This window comes from Dipodomys merriami, unplaced genomic scaffold, assembly GCF_024711535.1.
Source record: "Dipodomys merriami isolate MVZ:Mamm:240054 unplaced genomic scaffold, mDipMer1.0.p SCAF_44, whole genome shotgun sequence".
Lineage (NCBI taxonomy): Eukaryota > Metazoa > Chordata > Mammalia > Rodentia > Heteromyidae > Dipodomys > Dipodomys merriami.
In genome coordinates, this window is record NW_027206002.1 from 761657 (window position 1) to 779644 (window position 17988).

The window sequence follows — 17988 nt, forward strand, 5'->3', positions numbered from 1 at the left end:
GACTGAGGTACCAGGACACCAGTTCTTCCCAGAATTCTCAGGTTTCTCACAATCACCAGGGCAGGGGAGCCCACCATCAATGGGGAAACTAAAAACACAGGGGCATAGGGAGCCAGGGCTGGGAAGCACATGGGTCTGATACTTGCCCTAGACAACCCCATGTCCATTCATGACAGATAATAGGGACAGCAGCCCTGTGTCTCAGCCATTTCACAGAGGATTGGGGCAAAGCTTTGGGGCAGCCCCAGCTCCAGGGCCTTCAGAGGGGATCTCCTCTCCTTGTTCTCCACAGGAAGCATGTGGTACTATTGGCCAGCCACAGCGATCTGGGCATCCCCAGGGAACATCACAGAGGTGGCTGACAGCCCCCATCCTCTACCCTCTGGCCCTCTTCCCACACCTTTCATTAATCTCCAGAGCCTGGCTTCCTGCTGCTTCTAAAAAGTCACATGGTCTTCTGGTTAGCTGCCAAGAGGCCAAGAGGCCCTTGCCTGGTGTCTTCTGAGGCTATGGAATGCTCCTGCCCGGCTCATGACAAAGGAGAGGCTTTCTCCTCCCACTCTACACTTGGATCACCTGAGGACCACCCAGCAGCCTAGCAGTTGGCAATATGGCTCTTTGGAAGAATGGGCTTGTCCATTCATACTTTCAATGAGTATTTATTGAGTATTTTCTGTGTATCAGACACTGTTCTGGGCACTGAGGCAAAGTAGGAAACAAGATGAATTCTCTACCCTTCTGTTCCTGACATTCTGGTAATAGACAAGCAGTTATCATATGAATTCCAAAGGTAGTATCAAGCAAAAACAGTGGAAATGATAAAATGGGTAAAACTTTAAAGTAGACATGACAGTTGGCTGACGGACTCCTTTTTTTGGGGGGGGGGGAGGTTGGTCATGGAGCTTGAACTCTGGGCCTGGGTGCTGTCCCTCAGCTCTTGAACTCAAGGCAAGTGCTCTACCACTTGAGCCACGATGCTGCTTCCAGTTTTCTGGTAATTTATTGGACCTAAGAGTCTCATAGACTTTCCTACCCAGGCTGGCTTTGAACTGCGATCCTCAGATCTCAGCCTCCTGAGTAGCTAGGATTACAGGCGTGAGCCACTGGCACTGGGCCCTGACCGATTCATTTTTAAAGAACTGGACAGGTTAAATTGCTGGCCAAAAGCCAATGGGGGGAATCAGTCAGGAGGCTGTTATAGGTGCCCTGTCAGATGATGGCCTGAACAGGAAGGCACAATACAGAGGGGTAGAAGTGGTTGGAAAAGAGGTCAAAAGGAAGAGAAAACAGAGGCTGGGGCACAGGAGGGAGATAAGCTGTACTTAAGGGTGCATGTGGAGGCTCCTTGCTTCAGCTTCCCTAGTCTCTGCTCCTCATCTGGCCTGGGTTTTTAGAAGCTACTGCCAAATGCCCTGGATTGTGCCAGAAAAATTAAGAAGGAAATGAGGTACAGGTGGCAAGGAAGGCCTACAGTCTTGTCCAATGGGCTGTTATCAATTTCCCAGACAGGTTTTTAATTTTACTGGTACCAAGTGCCCTTCTGCTGGAGCTGCCCTACTTTGAGTTGTCAGAACTCTGAAGGGTATATACAATAGCTGCCGCCCTTGACAGACTGCCATTCATCTCTCAGCCTGGCCATGATCCAAGCTGACACTCAAGAGGGTGATGCTCACTGAAGCTGTAGCACTCTTGGCATCAGATGCCCTAGCTAGTGTCCTCTGTCTGGAATAGGGCTTCTGAGCTCCTAGCCGGTGGTGGTAGGAGCAGAGAGTAATGTTTCTCAGAGCTTTTCAATGCAGGGTTGGTAGAAAATGGCTGCCACAATTGCCCAGGGCCAACAGCCTCACTGTTCATTGCCTGTTCAGCACTAAGGAGAGCTCATCTCTGTATAGAGCATCCAAACCCCAAGGATTCCAAAATAAAGGGGACAGAAATGAAAGCATAAATGGCAGTATTACAGAAAAGGAAGAGGCCCTGTGCAGATATTTTTGTGTTGGGGTGTAAGTGACCCATTGAAGTCCTCTCACCAGCAGACTTCAGCGGCTTGGGCAAGTGGATGTCTATGACCCATCTAGTCATATTACCTTTAGCCAATTTTTGACAGCCTGATGAAATGAGACCCCAAGGATCAGGAAGTAGAAAAACTGTACTGCACTGAACTCCAAGAATGAGCTCAGAGAAAGGATGCTGGGTCAGTACAACACTAGGAATCCTATGGAGAATACATCTCAGTCAAAGGCAAGTACTTAAATGCTCCGCTTCTGAATGATTTCATAGCTTTCTTGAGAGATCGTTTGGGAGCTTGTTCTGGGCTTTATTTTAAAGGCCAATGATGCGTAAGTATTTGGGATTTACTTGCTAATGGACACACTGCTGGATGCCTATGAGTAAACCTTGCAGAATTTCAAACAGAGTGAAGATGAGGTCCCTTTTCTCATGTTTGCTGGTTTTACAAGAAGCCATCAAATAGAACTTTTGGAAACAAAGACTGTTTTATCCTGTGCTATTAAAGATGTCCCATGATACCACCAACCAGTACAGAGAGGAATAATACAACTCTCAAGCTGTTCACACATGTCTAAAATGTGTAAAGGTTCTTGCAGAAATGAGCAGGCATGTGAAAATGAGTCTTGCTTTGGGTCTGAGCAATCTCCAGCCTTGGTGGATGAGGGAAGACTAAGCACTTCTACTGGAGGTTGTCTATTTTCCTAAGAGTCAACAGTTCATGTATCTGCCCTGTTTGGCTTGTGCCATCACAAAATCAGCTGTCCCTCACTGAAGCAATGTAACCACTCAAAACAGCTAATCACAGGTCATACACGTATCTTCATGGAGCATTTCAGACATTTAAAAAAAGTTAGCCAATTGTCTGAAGAAAGACGCCTAAAAAAAATCAAGTAAAGAAAACAGTAGCATTCCATGTATAGATTTTTTTTCCCCCTTTGGGCAGTGCTGAGGACTGAATCCAAAGTCTAATGTGCTAATAAGCAAATGCTCTACCACTCAGCTATATACATCCCAGTCCTTAGCACTCTATATCTAGAAAGGGCACTTCCACATACCTCACTTTCCCCACCCATTGAGTCAAGTACACATTTAAAGACTAAATATGTACTTTTCCCCCCTGTACAGAAATGTTTCTACTGTATTAGCTATAGTCTTTTTGTTTTGTTTTAACCATTTAGCAACTGTAATGCGCCACAGGTCTGAATATTGTTCTTATTTTTATTAACTCTGAATGTGATTCAGAGTAAGTGATTCAAAGTTCACAGAAACCTGGAGCTTAATGTTATGTCAGCTAATTATCTTTTGATTATGAAAAGTGTAACTTGTAAAGCAACTCCTTCCCTTTCTGAGACACACAGCACATCTTCTTGAACTACAATGATACTTACTAACAAAATTAGCACTTATCAAACATTTTTAAGTACTGGGCATGCCATTTCACATGTACTAAATCACAAGTCACAAACGTTTTTTAGTTTTTAAAATTTTTGCTCTCCATCTATAAAACGGGAATAACAGTACCTGACTCACAAACAAGCAACTTGTCACAAGCCCCACAGCAACCTGATGGCCATGAGAGATATGGATGTGGGTATATGTCTATAAAGATAATCTCTGGCCTACTGTTACGAGGTCAGTGGCTCTCGCTCAGCTGACTCCCACAGTGACTGACTAGGCCAGAGGAAGTGGGGATGTAAGGTCTGCCCAGGGCCAGGCGGGCCCTGGCTTCCCTACTTCCTGCATGTCTCTGCCCAGTACCTGCATTACCTAGGTAATTGCCACACCTGGGGGAAGTCACCTCCCTCTTCCTCAGAGGTCACATCCTGGGCCAACCTTATCACCTTATCAGAGGGGGCCTCCCTTCTGGGAGGACCCTGAGATCCCTGAGGACGGTCCCTGAGGTCACATCCAGATCCAGTGTGGCCACACCTTTCCCCCACCTGGCCACACTTCTTCCAGTCCCAGGCCTAGATAAGTCCTGGCGCAAGGATGGGTCACACCTTCAGGCATGGGCTCTCCACCTGTGCACAGTGGGGCAGTAGTTCAGTAAATAAACTTCTTTTCCTGCCTGAATACTACGAGGGTGTTCTCTTCATTGGCTACCTAATTAAACCTATTTACCTCCTAGGGATGAGGGGCTTCTTGGGCCCACAGTTTCACTGATACAGAAACTCATCATGAGGGGCTGGGAAGTTGGTTCAGTGGTAGAGCGCTTGCCTTGCATGCCTGAGGCCCTGGGTTCAATTCCTTAGCACCACATAAGAAAAAAGCTGGAAGTGGCGCTGTAGCTCAAGTGGCAGAGAGCTAGCCTTGAGCTGAAGAGCTGAGGGACAGCGCCCAGGCCCAGAGTTCAGCCCCCACAACCGGACCCAAAAAAAAAAAAAAAAAATAAAGAAAGAAACTCATCATGACATCTGAGTGTCCAAATCATGGGGAAACCCTGGCAAATCTAAAGACCCTGTTAGCGACAGTAAAAGGTTTCTGAAAGGTGAGAAAACGAATGAGAAGAGACTGTTTGGGCATCTTATTGGCTCATTTATTTCCTACAGAAAAGCAATTCATCAAATTGGCTTGAGGACCAATGTATAGGTATATGTTTCACATACCTATATATGTGAGAGAAAGGGAAAGTGATGTTCACCAAGAGCTAGCTAATGTGTGCTAGTGCTAGGCACTTTCACATATTCTCTCTTTTTTTTGTTTTCACCACCGTCTGCAAAGTGAGTATTAATGCCCCTATGACCTATTCAACAGTGAACTCTGAATCTGCCCTTTGGCCTTCTCCATCCAAGTTTCCTTATCTTGGCTGATGTCAAGTCCTTCTTTTCAGCTGCTCAGAGCAAAGCCCTTGGAGTCATCTTTGACTCAGCTCTCTTCTATCAAAGTACATGGAAGCTATTAGCAATCCTGATGGCTTTCCTTTCTTCAAACTGTACCTTGTAGCTGGCATTCCTTACCACTGCCACTACCTCCACAAGGTATAAGCCACCATGCCCTATGCCTAGATATGCTGCAGCAGATGCCGGGTTAATTCTTGCTACCCTCTGCACCATGCTCTCAGGTGACTCAGCTCAGCAGCCAGAGTGATCTTACTACATTCTGGGTCAGATCTTGCCACTCAGTCCAGAATTCTCCAATAGCCCTGTGCCATATCATAGATCCCACAGGGGTCTACAAGTTTACCTTCATCTTTCCATCATTTCTTTGATTTTCCCCCCTCACCCTGCTCCATCCACACTAACCTCCCTCCCTGCTGTTCTGCCTGAGAGCCTTTGCATTGCCTCTTCCCTCTGCCATATCTGGGCCAATGCCTTCATCAGCTTGATGTCTTCACTCATTGTTGTCTTAACATGATCTTCCCTTTCCAACCTGTTGAAACTTCAGCCTCTTCTACCACCACTGCAAGGGCTCCAGATCCCTCTTATCTCGTTATGTGTTTTTCTTTTCTTTTTTGCCACCCTGGGGCTTGAACTCAGGGCCTGGGCACTGTCCCTGAGATTCTTTTGGTCAAGGCTAGTACTCTACCACTTGAGCCACAGCACCACTTCCGACTTTTTTCTGTTTATGTGGTACTGAGGAATTGAACCCACAGCTTCATGCATGCTAGGCAAACACTCTAACTGTAAGCCACATTCCCAGCTCTGTTATGTGTTTTTCTAGGCAAGCCCTCTATCACTGAGCTACATTCCCAATCTGTTTGCTCAATAATATTCTATAGCATGTACTATCTTCTTAACATGTCACTATATTTGTTTATTTTGTACCTTCCATGCTATGATATACATTTCTGAAAGCAGGAATACTTGCTGTATTCTCTAGTGATCACTCTCAAGTTCTCAAATTAGAATCTCGCATATCAGAGATTTTCAGGCAACATATGTTGAATGAATGAACGAATGAGTAGATTTGACAGGTACAAATTAGGAGTTAGAATAGCAACCAACAGGTAGTATTTATATGAAATGCTTTTCTAAAAGAATGAAACAACCAATTCAAAAGCAAGCCATTGTGTGGGACTCTGGCCTATGTGACGGCCAGGGAATCTCTGGGGATTGGTATCCATTCCGGGTTTGCTGCACCTGTAGATGCACCTGCATCCTCAACCAGATTCAATAAACAATGGCCACCCTGAGTAGTGCCTGTGAGTCACTGAGAAAGGCACAGGTTGTGGTCAGTACTGTTAATCGAGGTGAGGATGTGTGAGAAACTGAAAAGGTTTCAGTAATGTCTGGGGCTTGCCCATCCATAGTATTTAAGAGTCATTTTCACATGAACACAGGCTTCTGTTCTGAGGGCAGGGTGGCAATACCCAATGATCCTCTTGATTTCTTGTCTGTGAATTGTACACCACTTACCAACACTCACCTGCCAGATTTCCTTCTGAATTGATCCTGGCAAGCCATACTCAAGTTCCTGCATTTCCTGCTCTGAGAAGACAGTCCAGAAAGACAGTCCACAGACTTGATATAAGTTATTTCTCAGTCGCATTTTCTGGCCTACATCAGTACCAGGTGTCTAGGGAGGATTGGTGCATAGTTTGTATCCCTTTACTGACATGCAAGGGCCCTTGGAGATTTCCAAACATATGAGGCTCTAATCTCTCCAGAACCAAGGCAGTGTCCAGGCCTTTGGATATAGAGGGATACTTCTAAATACTTGGAAAGTGTTTTGTGATGTTGAAAATGAACCATACAACTTGTGGGTGGGGATAGGAGGGAAACAAAGGGAAAGAGCAAAGGAAGGGGTAACATTGTCCAAAAAGAAATGTACTCATTACCTGACTTATGAAACAGTAACCTTTCTGTACATCACATTTATAATAATAAAAAGTATTTAATTACTGTAAAAAATGTTTTGTGTTTGTAATGTTCCAAACACTACTAGGAAAAGGCCACCAACTGGTAAGTGAAGCCCTTGGCTGGCCCCATGGATCCAGTGGTAGCGTACTTGGCCAGTTCTCTTCACTTCTCAGTTTGCAATGCTCTGTCAAATCTCAGAGTAGGACTGTTCATTATAAACAACCAATCTCAGGAGCTGGGGTGAGACTCTCCAGGAGTTTAGAAAAAGTGGCTAATCAGGTAAAATTCCCACAGAGAGGTAGGCTGCGTCTAATTCTTCTCCCTCAGGGAAGCCACAGAATCCAGGTATCAACAACATAGGCTGACCCAGTTTCATCTTTCTAATGGGAAAGGGGCTCTCAGCATATATAGTTTCCTGAAAGTGCTTCATGGTAGCCCCCCATTAGTTACTTTGCTTTAAAAACTTTCCCTTTTCTTTTTTGCTTTTTTACAACATCAATTAGTTGTATAAGGAAATTTCATTTTAACAAGTCTGTTTATTTTTTTTGTTTGTTTGTTTGGTTTTGTTTTTGGTTTTTTGGGTGGTTGTGGGGCTTGAACTCTGGGCCTGGGTGCTATCCCTGAGCTCTTCAGTTCAAGGCTAGTACTCTACCACTTGAGCCTCAGAGCCACTTCCAGTTTTTTCTGGTGGTTTATTGGAGATAAGTGTCTAATGGACTTTCCCACCCAGGCTGGCTTTGAAAGGTGATCCTCAAATCTCAGCCTCCTGAGTAGCTAGGAGTCTGTTTATATATACAATCACCCATATAACATTGGTACCATTTTCCCTTGACATTTTCCCCTACTTCTTTTTTATTGTAACCCCTGTATAAAGGGTAAGTTAGGTAATGAGTACATTTATTTTTGGACAATGTTACTCCTTCCTTTACTCTCTTCCAGTGTTTTCCTCCTATCTCCACCCATAAGTTGTATACTTTTTTTTTTTTTTTTGCCAGTCCTGGAGCTTGTACTCAAGGCCTAGGCATCATCCCTGGGCTTCTTGTCCTCAAGGCTAGCACTCTAATACTTGAGCCACAGTGCCACTCCCACCTTTGTCTGTTTATGTGGTACTTAGGAATTGAACTCAGGGTTTCATGCGTGCTAGGCAAGCACTCTACCACTAAGCCACATTTCTAGCACTGTATACTTCTTTTTTTTCTGTCATGGGGCTTGAACTCTGGGCCCGAGTGCTGTCCCTGAGCTTGTGAGCTCAGGCTAGCGCTCTACCACTTGAGCCACAGTGCCACTGTTTACTGAAGATAAGAGTCGCTTTGAACCTCAATCCTCAGATCTCAGCCTCCTGAGTAGCTAGGATTACAGGCATGAGTCACTGGCGCCGGCTTGTATACTTCATTTTTAACATAGTATCCAGTGAGTATCACTGCTGCATTTGCTCACCCTTTGTCCCTCCACCTCTGTGTCCCCATTTACCCTCTCAATGACAGATAAATGAACAAACAAGACAAAAAGGACAAAAAAAATAGCAATGAAGAAAAAGCCTCTCTCGTTTCTATTTCCCGGAGTTCATTTTTTATAATATTCTTTTATATGAACCTCATCCTGGTTTCTTAAAGTAAAACTGCCTATAACATTACAGACTAGCCACAGTTATGGCTACCTCAAAGAACTTTTTTTTTTTTTTTTTTTTTTGTCTTCCCTTGAGAAGATTTTCTGGGAGCTATTCTACTGACATACCTTCACTGACACTGTAAGGTATTTCTTGCCCTTCCTGGAAAGGACAAAGTACTCAAGGAATTAGAATGGGGCTGTGAGATTCCACAAGCAAGGTCATACATAAGAGTGCTCAACACCAGTGCTCACTGTTTTGCTAGCTCCTGGCCTGCAGCTAGGAGTTAGCAGGTTGCAGCACCAGAGTGATACCTCTGAACTTTGAGCATAGGGGAAGCTGGGGGAGGGGTCCAGGGTTGGGGGCAGGGATCAGTTTTGTGACTAACAACCTAATCATGGAAAATTACAACTTCCTGAGATGGTCTATCAGAGGTGGCCACAAAACACTTTATGATGTGGCCAAAAATTCCTCCTGCCACCACAGCCCTTGAAAATGGGTCAAAGATATCTTCTATGGAACTCTCAAAGCAGGGCTCAGCTTACACCATTTACTTCTATGTCACCAAGCTGCAAATGCTAAAGCTTTCTCAAGAACACTGCCCTTCTCTGTGGAATGCTCCAGCACTGGCTCTGGACCAGTCACCAGTCCTATTCTGTTTTGTCCTTCTCAAAGGAATGATCAACTGTGAGGCCCACAAAAGCTGATTATTTTTTGTCCCTTGAAATGTCTGCTCATATATCAGCATAGGCTTCTGTCTCTCTAAACCAGAAGTATCTCCTTTGGAGAAGGACTATCCCTTCTAAAAGGCTCAGGACAGACTTGACCTCAATGCCTGCCATCCAACATAATACATTCTTCTGCTCACATGCTTCATCTGATCTCAGCTGGTATCGATAGGCCTGGCCCTATCTCCTAGGCTTCACTTCATTATGAAAACAGGACAAGAGGTGGACCAAGAGGTGGACTAGAAACCGTTAAGATTTGTATGCTGTTATACATAGATTTCCAAATACTGTAAATCTGTGGCAGAGGCTCATGATAGCTGATGCCTTGGTTGGATATGCAGTGCTCTTTTCCTGAATGCTGGGAATTTCAATGATACAGAGGTTAGCTCCCAGCCTGCTTCTGATTCCTGGATGAGTGGTAAAACCCTGAGCCATCTCTTTTGCATGCTGAGACTTAGCTTCTTCTCCAATAATGGAGGTAGAGTTCCCTGCTGTTGCGATGGTATGAAAACCGTAAGGAATGAAATAGCAGCTTATAATGAGGTTCTCAGAACCATTTGTGGAGATGAACATGGGCCCCAGCTTTTATAGCTTTGGCAGAGACAGAAACCACTTGGCTATGAGATATCTCCATCTAGTAGGGTTTCAGCACTGAGAAGATACGTTTCCAGGAGTGCTGTCTATTCCTCTGCTTTCGGTAGAAGTCCCTTGGTTGAGGAGGGGATGGATCTCTAGCATGACATCCTTGGGTTGACAGGTTTCCTTTCTAAGAGGATCATGACAGAGTTGACAGTTCCTTTGGCCTAGAGGCCTCAGCTGATCTCTGGACAAGTCTATAGCTGGTTAAGAGTGGATGGCCCTGTTCCAACAGGACCGTTGGGAGCCTTAGAAGTCCTCAGCCAGAAAAAGGAGATTCTATGTCTGTTTGGCCTAGAGTCCTGTGCTGACTCACAGGAACTTGAGGCCAAAAATGATGACTGAAGAAGCCTGGAATCTAGGGAAAACCAGTCCTACTTTCCACCAGAGAGACCTGCCCAGCTGTGCATGAGTTTACCTAGCCAGACAGTGACAAGCGCAGTGGGAAACTGCCCATCCCTTGTAGACAGGGGCTAAGCTTTGAGCCTGAAACCACTCCTAAAACATTCTTTGAAAACCCCATATCAACTCATCTAAACTTAGCTTTCAGCATTTAAATCACTTCCTGTTACAGAAACCACAGGCCTGATACTTCAGTTATCACCCTGCCTGCCAACAGGAGATAGGTACAGGTGATGCAGGGGTACCACATACTGAAAATCTGGCACTGATGCAGGACTCACAAGTACCTTACCTCACTGCAGGGGACTATTAAATAAAGATCCATCAGCCACTGCTGCAGATACCAGTGTGGGCACGCATGTCCAGGTCCAAGTATGAAAACAAAGAAATGCAAGGAAAAGACAAGATGCTATGGGCTCACAGCACAATAGCATAGCACATCCGGAGGCAAGATAAAGTTTTGGTGGAAACTTAGTGAGGTAGAACTTAGTAGAAATAAAGTTATCACCAATCTGAATCAGGAGAACAATAGGTCAAAATTAAGTAGGGTGTATCCCAGGAATTCAGAGAAATTTAATTATGGAAAATCTAAAGTAGCTTTCCATAATAGTGGAGTAATTCAAAGATGATGCTCTCAACAGAAACATTAGTTTATGAGAATATGATGAAATATCCTTAATAAGATCAAAGATTATACCAGGGGCTTATATATTTACTAGTGAAATATTAGAAAAAAGATAAGTAAAATCAAGAACAAGACAACCTGCTATTGGTGCTACTATTTAAATCTGACTATCAAAGTCCAATCCATTGCATTAATCTAATAAAATAGATATGACAGAAAAAAAACATAAATTTGTTATTTTTCAATGAATAGTGAAGATAATTATTACTACTTCTCGCTTTATGTTAAACTCCTTGCTTCTTTTAATTCATTGAATCCTCAAAGCCGAATCCTCAAATTCTAAACAATAAAGCCTAAATAATAAAGATGCTGAAGTACTTGGGTAGAAAATGGCAGAGCCAGACTTTAAACCCAGGCAATATGACTTTGGAGTCTTGTGCTCTTTATCATTATAGAATGTTATTCCTTGATGATATGAGACTATACAGAAAATGTAGGAGTTGAATGATGTGATATGAGATCAACAAAAAAATCAGCAGCATTTCCAAATATTTGGGTGAATTTTCTTCTAAGCAACTATAAATTTTACCCCCAATTATATCACAAAATTTCTATAAAATTTCTCATGAAGTCTGATGGACTGACTTTAAAATTCGTTCAGAATGTATCATTTTGAAGAAGAGTGATGATGGAAAATTTGTTGTATATTATGCCAAATATAAAGCAACAGGAACTCTAGTAGTGCTGATGAATACGGAGATAAATCAATAAGCCAAAATAAAGATACATATTTGTGGGATTTTTAAAATAAGATGAAATCTAGGTCCCAAGAGAGATAAGACTGCTAACTTGGGATTCTATTCAAGGTTGCTTTCATTTTGATTTACTCCTGAAACAGTTAACAATTGGGAGGACAGCCTTATTCATGAATGAGGATACATGTGGGAGCTATAGCTCTCTGGGAGCTATAACTCCTGATGCCTTTCGTGTTTCTTACAAAGGCATCTTCTGTGAAATTTTGTAATTTTGTAATTCGATGACCATCAGATCAGAAAAGCTTGGTTTTAAACACTCATTGTCTTCTACAATGTCAGCACCAGTAACAGCTTACACCACCAAATAAAATGGAAGATCTACTCTTCAGAAAGCCACATCACAATTAATATGCGAAAAGCAAGCCTTGAAAATTCTTATTAGTATTTTGGGCAATCTAATTTAAATTATTTATAAAGTCTTGAAGGTCTTCTCACTTGGCTTTTTTGCTCATGGCTGGTGCTCTACCACTTGAGCAACTTCTGGCTTTTTGCTGGTTAAATAGTGATAAGAGTCTCACAGGCATATTTGTCTGACAATTCTCAGATCTGAGGCTCCTGCGTAGCTAGGAGTACAGGCTGAGCCACTGATTGAGTCAAATTTTCTGTTAATGCTTACTCTATCTTTTGGAAAGGTGAGGGTCCACAGGGGACTTTCATTTCAGTATGAAATAGAAGAACCCTTCAATAAATAGTATTAAGATAATTGCCAAGCTGGGCACTGGTGGCTCATGTCTGCAATCCTAGCTACTCAGGAGCCTGAAATCTGAGTATTGTGGTTCAAAGCCAGCCAGGTAAGAAAATCCATGGGACTCTTATCTGCAATTAACTATCAGAAAACCATAAGTGGAGCTAAGGCTCAAAGTAGTAGAGTGCTAGCCATGAGCGAAAGTTCGGGTGTCCAGGCTCTCAGTTTAAGCACTACAACTGAGATAGATAGATAGATAGATAGATAGATAGATAGATAGATAGATAGATAGATAGATAGATAGATAGATAGATAGATAGATAGATAGATAGATGTACTGTCAATTAAATTAATACTTTAGTTTTAAATAAGAGAAAACTCATATTGACTTAAATAATTAAAAATACATATACCTAAGCCGGGCACCAGTGGTTCATACCTGTAATCCTAGCTACTCACAAAGCTGAGATCTGAGTTCAAAGCCAGCCTGGGCAGAAAAGTCTCCATGAGACTCTTATCTCCAATAAATTGCTCAGAAAAATCCAGAAATGGCACTGTGGCTCAAGTGGTAGAACCTTAACCTTGAGCACAAAGAGGCTCAGGGACAGTGTCCACACTCTGACTTCAAGCCCCAGGACTGGCAAAAGAAAAAACAAAAACAAACAAACAAAAACCACAGATAGCTACCAGCTCATAGGAAAGAAATGTCCAGAAGTGGGTTAAACTTCACAACAAAACTGACCCTGTAAGTTAATTATGTCAGTCAGAAGCTAGGTTCTTTCCCTCTCTCTGTACTGCCTTTCACTCTACCAGTTCATCCTAAGATTCACTGTCCCTATGGGAGTAAGATGACTGTTCCTATGGTAAAAACAAAGCTCTTTCTCAGAAACTCCCATCAGACACTGTTTCATACATCACTGATCTCAAAAGGATCATTAACCCTTCTGAACTGTTCATTACTTGTAGCCAAAAGGATGGGATACATTTGATGGACTTAAGCCAATTAGGATCCATTCTAAGAGGTGAAGGTAAAAACCAACCTCACAAAACAAACCCAAGCTGGCAAATTCAGAGGGTCACAATCCAGGCCAACCCAAGCAAAATAAAAGATCCTATTGGGGGAAAAAATGAAAGGAAAAAAAAAGGTGGGGGTGAGGCTGGGAGCATGGCTTGCCTAGCAAGGATGAGGCCTGAAGATCGATCTCAGTACTGCTTACTTGTGGGAACTGGAAGAAGGGTTTGGGATTAGGTAGAGCCATAGTCAAAGGGAACTTTTATTTTTTACCTTACAATGTTATAATCTTAGGAAAAATAATTTTCATAAGAAGAGAAGGTATGTAGGTATCACTTGAGTGATTAACAAACAAAACTAACTTTTTTAATAAATCACTGGGAATCAGACAAACCAAGGTCGAAGCAGCCTGCTCCCTCTGCAGGGACCCTCCACTCTTCTTTCACATCTCAGTCTCTGCCTCTCTGCCATGCTTACAGGCTGTCTTGGCTCCTGAGGTTGTGGCATGGGCCAGCTCTCTCTCACAGCAAGATGAATGCCCATAAATATAAAATAGGAAGACACAAGGTACTAGTAGCTAGAGTTAGGGTGAGAAGAAAGGGGGTGGGTGAAATGCTCCTCTACTGAAAGAACTTCAGAGAATGGGGTAAGGCCATGGAAAGTCCAGCCCTAGTAGACAGGCCAGCATGCAGAGTATACTTTCTCTTTCCCATGTCCTCACCTCTTTCTTCAGTAGTACCCCCACCACCTCTAAGGCTCTCAGCCTAGACTTTGAAAGTCTCATCTCATCTTGAGGCAGTGCCTACAACAAGGGCATAGCTAAGAACAGAAATCTGGACAGCATTAGAACCAGAAAAAAGAGCAAACAAAAGTAAAAACAGAATAGTACCTGGGAAAGAGACAGAAGTCTGCATCAAGAGCAAAGTATCTGTTCATATCCATGGGTAATGGCTGCAGATGAAATCATGACCTACCTCTTCCTTCAATGTGGAGAATAATGTTTTTTGCCCATAGAAATAGCAACCCAAATTCCCAGTTCAGTTAACCTGGAGAGAGAGGAAGAGCCTGCATACCAGTCAGAGCAATGGAAGCCATTCTTTCCATGGGAGAAGTACCAAGGGAGCCTGAGGCAGAGGGTAGGCTCCTCCCAAGGCACAGTCCAAAGGCCTACATGAGATAACTTAGAAGTACTGCTGCCATAACTGCAGGAAATGGAATCCTGGGGGTGGTGTGGTTACAAAAAGAAAGTACCCTCTGGTTTTGTTAGATTTATTTCTAAGTTTATCTAAAAGATTCAAACCAAAGCATCACCCTCACCTCCTTGCACTCACTCCGCAATGACTTCAGAGAAAAGTTGTAGGAACGAAAATGCTCCATCCCAGAAAAAAAAAAAAAGGACTTCCTTTGAGGTTAAGGTGTGAAATGACAAATACTATAGCACTTAAAAGGACCTTTCCAATGCTGACACTTCCTGCTTCCACCTCCAGAGCCACAGCACAGGCTGGGGAGAAGTGATAACCTAATTAGGCTCTTAAAAGATACAGATAAGGGGCTGGGAAGGTGGCTCAGTGGTAGAGCGCTTGCCTTGCATGCATGAGGCCCTGGGTTCAATTCCTCGGCACCACATAAGCAGAAAAAAAAGCTGGAAGTGGCGCTGTGGCTCAAGTGGTAGAGTGCTAGCCTTGAGCTGAAGAGCTGAGGGACAGCGCCCAGGCCCAGAGTTCAGGCCCACAACCGGACCCAAAAAAAAAAGATACAGATAAGAAAAACTTTCAGGGCTGGGAAGGTGGCTCAGTGGTAGAGCGCTTGCCTTGCATGCTTGAGGCCCTGGGTTCGATTCCTCAGCACCACATAAGAAAAAAAGAAAAAAGCCGAAGTGGAGCTGTGGCTCAAGTGGCAGAGCGCTAGCCTTGAGCTGAAGAGCTGAAGAGCTGAGGGACAGCGCCCAAGCCCAGAGTTCAGGCCCCACAACCGGACCAAAAAAAAGAAAAAAAAAAAAAGAAAAACTTTCATTGCACTCTTTTATAACCGAAGGATCTGACATTAAATGAGATAGGTTGTAAATAGGTTTCTTATTTATGACACCTCCTCAGGGAAAGATATGAAAGGAAAGGACTTTCATTCTCAGAAGTTAGAGGTATAAATCCTGTCATGACCTAGGGGAAAGTATAGACCAATTAGGAAAATGCTTTTCTTTCTCCTTACAGGTTTATAGTATCCAGAGTGTAAGAATTATCAGTTACTGAAAGTGTGTTGGATCTAACAGTTACCAGACAGAGACAGTAGTGATGAGAAAGTATCACTGCTTTACACAGTGGCAACAAAAAACTTGAGTGGAATGTATTGTGGAGTACCTACATCCACTTTGACAATCCTCCTGGAATTTGACAATATTATCTAAGTCAGCATTATCAACAGAACTTTTTGTAACAACTAAAATGTTTAGCTGTCCAGTATAAGAGCCATTAATCAATCACATGTGGGTTCTAAGTACTTGAAATATGGTTAAGATACCCAACGATTTTTTTTTTTTTGGTCGGTCGTGGGGCTTGAACTCTGGGCTTAGGAGCTATACTTGTGCTCCTCAGCTCAAGGTGAGAGCTCTACCATTTGAGCCACAGCACCACTTCCGGTTTTCTAGTGGTTTATTGGAGATAAGTCTCACAGACTTTCCTGCCCCGGCTGGCTTTCAACCTCGATCCTCAGATCTCAGCCTCCTGAGTAGCTAGGATTACAGGCATGAGCCACTGGTGCCCAGCTTATCCAAGGATTTTTAATTTCTAATTTTATTTAATGTTAATTTAGCTAAGTGTGTGCTACACTGAACAACACAGTTGTTTGGTGCAGTTTGCCAAAGAGTAGGAGAATATGCACAGTAGGAGTTGGTTGTAGATGTCACTACTATGAGAAGCAAAGCCCTTATGACCAATGATGTTAGGTACAGGCATCATGGCAAGATAAAGTACTTTGGGCATATAAAATCTCCCCAAGCACCTGCTGTGCACACAAAAATTTTGTACAAGTGCTAGACATTTGAACTCAGGATCTTGTGCTTGATATGTACTCTCTCACTTGAGCCCTACCTCCACCCCCATTTTTGTAAGGGTTTTTCGTTGTTGTTGGTTGTTTTTGTATCAATCATGAGGCTTGAAATTAGGGCCAGAGTGCTGTCTCTAAGCTTTTTTTTCCCAGTCCTGGGGCTTGAACTCAGGGCCTAGGCACTGTCTTTGAGCCTCCCTGTGCTCAAGGCAAGCATTCTACCATTTGAGCCATAGCACCACTTCCAGCTTTTTCTGTTTATATGGTACTGATGAATCAAACCCAGGGTTTCATGCATGCTACGCAAGCAGTCTACTACTAAGCCACATTCCCAGCCCCTCTGAGTTTTTTTTGTTCAAGGCTCTACTACTTGAGCCACAGCTCCACTTCCATTTTTAAACCATGATCCTCAGATCTCAACTTCCAGAGTAACTAAGATTATAGGTGTGGGACACTGGTGTCCAGCTGTGCTAGTTATTTTTGAGATAGAACCTTATAAACTCTTCTACCTGGGCTGGACCCAAACTATGATCTTCCCGTTGTTAGCTCCCACAGTAGCTAGGATTATACATTTTGTGATTTCAGCCATTTTAAATTTAACAAGACATGTTTTATGGCTACATCTACGATTTATTGATCTATCATGGACAATGTTCCATGCACACTTGAAAAATGCATATGTATTTTTTTTCTACAGGACATATATCCTGTGGCTATTGAGTGAGGTATTCTATAGATATCATGTGACATTGGTAGACAGATTTAGTTAAATCTTTCAGCTCTTTACTGATTTTGTTTGGTTCTATAAATTATCGAGTATTGATGTGCTCAGCAGTTGTTTTGTTGAATTTCTATTTCTCCCTTCAACGGCCTCTGTTTGTAAAAATAACAAATTGGGTTCACCCCAAGAACTACAAAAACAGCCAACAAAGGAAATAAAGCTCACTGGGCAGCGAGTGTCTGTGGCTCACACCTGTAATCCTAGCTACTCAAGAGACTCTACTGCCTCCAACATCCTCCTATAGCCACAAGGTCAAAGGCCAAGTCCTAAGCTTAGCAACCAAAGTCAATGCTCACTGGTCTGGAGCCTACCCACTCTAACCTGCTAGATCTATCTATCCAAACATATCCTTTCGCTTTTCCCACATACATCATGGTAGTTGGAACTTCCACATACATCATTTCATCAGTCACTCCTGTCAGCTGTTCCACCCTAACCACATTCTTCCTTTTTCAACCACTTCAAGACCCAGATAAAATGCAACCCTTCAGGAAGCCTTCCTAGTTATCCAGTTTTGAGGGAGCCCTTCTTTCTTTTATCACACTTTTTTTTTTGCTTCTTTTTGAAACTAAGTCTTGCTATATAGCTCAAGGTGTGTAGGTGTGTGTGTGTGTGTGTGTATGTGTGTGTGTAGGTGTGTGTGTGTGTGTGTGTACCAAATATTCTACTGGTACTAGCCTTCTCTGCCTTTTTCTTCAGGCAGACTTCACTTCTTTATTACCAAGAATCTATTGACTCTGTTATTCTGAGGTACAGTACTTTAGTTACCCCCTGGAGTGGCTGAGCTAAACACAAAGAAAATGTAGACATACATTTTATTTTTTGGAAAGGAAAAGCTGAGTCAGTAGAGAAA